This window comes from Perognathus longimembris, chromosome 28 (assembly GCF_023159225.1).
Source record: "Perognathus longimembris pacificus isolate PPM17 chromosome 28, ASM2315922v1, whole genome shotgun sequence".
NCBI lineage: Eukaryota > Metazoa > Chordata > Mammalia > Rodentia > Heteromyidae > Perognathus > Perognathus longimembris.
In genome coordinates, this window is record NC_063188.1 from 63594250 (window position 1) to 63599890 (window position 5641).

Consider the following 5641-nt stretch of genomic DNA (forward strand, 5'->3'; position numbering starts at 1 on the left):
GGTGCTGTGGCTCAAGTGGTAGAGTGCTAGCCTTGAGCACAAGGAGGCTCAGGGACAGGGCTCAGGCCCTACGTTCAAGCCCCACAATCAACAGAAAAAAAAACCCATAAAAGCCAGAAGAGGTGATGTAGCTCAAGTGGTAGAGCACTTACCTTGAGCAAAAAAGCAGCTCAGGGACAGCACCCAGGCCCATCAAGCCCCATGACTGGCAATAAATAGATAAATTGTATGTATACACACACACACACACACACACACACACACACACACACACACACATTCTCTCTCTCTCTCCAGGAAATGGAAACAAGAGGTTTTCAATCTTTGTTTTAAAGGACGCATTATACTCACAAATCAAACTGAAACCCCCTTGTACAGCTATCTGAATTTAAAAAAACAAACCACCAATAAGTAAACTGGCACCTTCTCTCCATCCGCCTCCCAGACCCATTCTTTAGCTTTGTAGCCCTGGGCTCATTGGTTATAAAATTAACTTATTTTTTAAAACAGGTAAGATGGCATTTCTCACTCTAAGTAGCTATTTTTTTGACAATCATGTATGCATATGGGCTGGGGGATTTATCGCTGTTTTTAGACAGTTTCCCTTGCCTAAGGTCTCTTGAGGGCTGGAATTACAGGTAGAAACCACCATGGCCAGCTAATAGTGCCTCTTTAAATTAAGTGCTGAGTACGATAGTGCATGCCCTTAATCCCAGCTACCCTGGAGGTGGAGACAGGAAGAATTGTGCTTCTAAACCAATCCAGGCAAAACATTAGTGGGACCCATCCCATCACCACAAGCTAGCCATAGTTGTGTCCATCTGTAATCAGCAACATGTGAGTTATAGATAGGAGGACCACTGCAAAGGTCAGCCCCAAGCAAAATTCAAGATTCTATCAAAAATAACTGAAGAAAGGGCTGGAAATGTGGCTCAAGTGGTAGACTGCCTGTCTAGCAATTGAGGGTGAGTTCAAGCTCCAGCACCAAACAAAGAGATGGAGGGCAGGAAAAAGGGAGAGGAGGATAAAGAATGCCAAAATCTGTCACTCTGACCCACCCCTTTTAGGTGACATGGAGTAAATTTTGCTCATAATATGAATTCTCCCTTCAGAGGTGCTCTCATCTGCCATTTTTGTTTCTTTTCATTCTTTTTTTTTTGCCAGCCATGGGCCTTGAACTCAGGGCCTGAGCACTGTCCCTGGCTTCCGTTTGCTCAAGCATAGCACTCTGCCACTTGAGCCACAGCGCCACTTCTGGACGTTTTCTATATATGTAGTGCTGAGGAATCGAACCCAGGGCTTCATGTATGAGGCAATCATCTGCCATTTTTGAACACTTTCTATACAAATAAACATGTCTGAGAACTAAGCATGCTCATTTCCTTTATAAATATGTATGAGATTCCCCAACAAAACTATAATTCTTTGCTGAGACACTGCTTTGGGAATTATCCCGGTCATTCTCCTTACTAGCTGCAAATAAGAAACTTGTCCACTCTTTAATTTCCTGGTTATACATTGCATTTTGGTTTCAAAAAGACTTCTGTTGTGAGAGAGACTATTTTCAAAGTCCTAGGGAAGGTCCTGGCATATAGTATTTGCTCAATAAATAGGTCTTTGCTTTCTACTGTGCTCTGTGCAACCCTACTCAGCTCTCAGTAAAACTACCTCATGAGAATGCATGGATCTGCAAACAGTACTCTTTGCACAAGGACAGGCACACACATTCTCCTTTTCCAGTGTTTTTATTTATACACTTCACATTCACAAACCATTTACCAGGTCTCGTCATTGCACAGGTTTCCATTTCTAGCAAAGATCAGGATGAAAATGGCATATGGACAAACCTGGGGTTAGCAGCATTGCTGATGAAGTACAAAGGCTACAAACAGGACAACCATGTCTCCTAGCAGGAGACAGACACCAGCGAGGCTGCCTTCGCTGTCATTCCTCGGTCTCACCTAGTTGAGCTAAAACCAAAAGACGCAGCGTTGCCAGCACTGTGCTCAGGTCTTCGGAACTTAACTGCTATTGTGAGTTACCCAATGCATGCCCTGTCTTGGAACACTGGCAGATATGAGAACATTTTGAGGCATTAACCATGCCTCTGGCAGAATTCCATTCTGAGGACTTTGAGAAACAGGGATGTATGTGGATGGTGGTGGTGGAAGGGGAAGGGAGAACAAAGGGGCTGGAGAAGGGGTTTGGGCCCAGACCTCTTCACATGTACAGCTGCAAGTACAGCTGTGTTGTCAGACGCTATGTGGCAGAGAAAAGAACCAATCATGGAAGTGTAGTCAGATGTGGGGATAAAGGCGAGTACCAGGAAGGAGCCCAGAAAGCAGTCTATTTCTTTCACGTATGCAACCGCACAATTCATAACTGAGTCCTATCTGCTCTTGTCTACCACAAATCAATTGACTTAACCCTTCTGTATTTCCATTTTCCACTTTTTGTTAGTTGTGGGACTTGAACTTGGGGCCTGGGCCTTGTCCTTGAGCTTTTCCCTCAAGGCTAGTGCTCTGCCACTTGAGCCACAGTGCTGCTTCTGGTTTTTTGGTGGTTAATTGGAGTTAAGAGTCTCACAGGGACTTTTCTGCTTTGAACCGTGACCCTCAGATCTCAGCCTCCTGAGTAGCTAGGATTACAGGTGGCTGGCTAATTTTCTACTTTATGAAATGAGAATTATAGCATTTTCTGTGATGGAATAGAGGTGACACTCCAGGCATGGAAAAGCAGCCATGTGGTCAGGTGAGCAGAGATCGAAAGCAGACTGGGGCCAAGGGAGAATTTGACTGCTAAAGGATACCAGGTTTCTTTAGCGGTGACAGAGGTGTGACTTTGTGACTCTACTTAAAACCACTGACTTGTACACTTGAATAACAGTGACTTCCATGGTAAAGTGTATCTTAACAAAGCTGTTATAAAAAATTCTTAAAAAAATAGAATAGTGCCTGGCACACAGTACGTGCCCAATAAATGTTAGCTATTATTCATAGTAGTATTACTGTCATTATTATTTTGGCCATTCTATAGCCTGTGAATCCCTACAAATTCTGTATTTTTAATAAAAGCCCACAGAATCTAGAAAAGTATTTCTAACTTACATATATGGATTAATTAACATTCATACATTTATTTTCTTCTAAATGTCTCAGAAACTAAGTCAAGAATAAAAATTTCAGTGCTTTAAACTAGACTAAAATAGTTGCATGCAAATGGATGTCTTATTTAATCATAATATGCTTTCAATAAATGCTAATGACTTGATATTGCTCAAGAATGTCAGCTGGCAGATTTTCATTTTCATCTCCAGGAATCAATAGGCAGTTCATATACAGCAAGTTTGCACATTTCAGAATACAATGACCTCTCCAAGCACAGGCTTGCTAGCTTCTAATCACATTTTGGGGGACAGTGTTTATAAAAGACAGAGAGATGCTTACCAGTTTCTTCTCTATACCCTTTGCCCAATGAAAGAAAAATCCCACTGAAAAGAGCAAATTGGCTCAAGCCATAAACAACTTAAGAGGCAGAACACTTAATGATTCATGATTACTCTTAAGACCATACTACCACACACTCAACTATGTTGTCATCAATTAAGTCTTTATCATCTGAACAATAATTGAATCAAGTTTTCATGCTTCCTATTGCTAAAGAATATCAGCATAGTCTTGGTGTCACACATGGGCTCAGCAAGTGAAGATGAGGCCCCATGTTCTTCCACAGATGCTCAAGTGCTTGAATCTTAGCTGAGGCATGAAACACATTTCCTGTACTGGAAGCCCCGTCCTTCTCATCCTTATTTCTATTCTTAGCCATGTCTTTGCAGCAAATGAGGAAAAGCTGTGCTGAGAATTTCCAGACACCTGGGTCTTAATTTCTGTCACAGGAAGCACTGCATTGTTTTTGCATATATTAAAATATTTATACCTTTTAACTGATCATTTAATTCCAGGAAAAAACAATTAAACCCCACACCTTCATTTTAACCATATAAAAATATTTACCAAGTTGCCCAAGAGCAATAGAATAATAGACCAAGCCGCCTCAATACCCAATATATATAACCCCCATGCACACACCCTGCCAAATATGGCCTTAGGAATTTCTGACCAAATGTTTCACCTGAGTAAAATCCAGTAGACTTCCTTTGAGAAGTATAGTTAATCCTTTAATTTTACATTATAACCACTGGGACATCTTACAAAATAACTGTAAGAGGGAGACATTTTAGTGGCAAGTTAGGATTTTTTTTCAGATAAGGAAAATGGATGGTAATTTAAGACTAATTTCCAACTATTTTATCAACTTAAGAATGAAACAATGGGTCTGTTGTCACAAGGGTTTTGCATTACAATTTAAAAGAAAAATTTTGGGGCTGGGGATATGGCCTAGTGGCAAGAGAGCTTGCCTCGTATACATGAGGCCCTGGGTTCGATTCCCCAGCACCACATATACAGAAAACGGCCAGAAGTGGCGCTGTGGCTCAAGTGGCAGAGTGCTAGCCTTGAGCAAAAGGAAGCCAGGGACAGTGCTCAGGCCCTGAGTCCAAGGCCCAGGACTGGCCAAAAAAAAAAAAAAAAAAAAAATTTTTATGAATAGAAACACATAGCCCCAAACACTGGAAATGGGACAGAGGGGACCAGCTCTGTAATGTTCTGTAATTCACTATCATTCCAAGAAACCATTTAGCCTGATTGTTCATTATTTAATCTGAGGATGAAGAAATTATGTTTTTAAAATCATGTATCTATGTAAGTAGTCTTTAAATACAAAACGAATAAATACTTAAATTCTACTATGATCAGGAAACATGTGGAATAAGAAATTCCTAACTTTTATATGTTAACAGCATATTTACAATGGAAATTTCCTGCCTGTCTCCTCATCTTTGTCTACTCAAGTTCCTCAATGTGCAAGAAGGCAAGAGCTACCTTAATGGAGCCCTGTGAGCTGAGACCAGCCTGTCTCAGATGCTCTGCTCCCTGAAAAACCTTTGCACTGTGTGCACAAATATCTCAAAGTACAAGGAGGCACACGTGTGCAAAACGTACTTGTCTAAAAGAGGAGCTAACTGGCTTTTGCCAAAGAAAGGTGAAAACCCAGAAAAGAAATTGCTTGTCCCCAGCCTAGAAGCCACATCTAATGAAAAATCTGATAGGCCGCCAATGGAAAGCAGCTACAACATAACGTCACGCGTCAAGCTGTAGCATCTACTCTTTTTTTAGTAGCTATCAGGATGCTTAATCCTCTGTTCATCCACTTGCCTAAATAGACTGGCCATTCAGTATTTCTTCCTAGCCACTGGCTGGAATGTATAAAATAAAGAGGTCCTTATAGCTGTGCTACATGGAAACTGCACCTAGCAGAGGGTAGCCATACGATCACATGCATTTAAGCTCCTACCAAGCAAAACTTCTGAGACAGCTATGTGGATAAACCCCGGCACTAGACCACTGGGCATTTCAGACAAAGGAAAATTACACATCGACTGTTAATATTGTATATTCAGAAATAGGGGGAGCAAGACTGAAATCTACAATGCCACCTTAGGTGCTGGTAAGCACGACAGAAAGGTCACTGCAAAAAGACCAGTTTACTTACATGTCCTATGCTCTTGTTGTTGTTGTTTTTA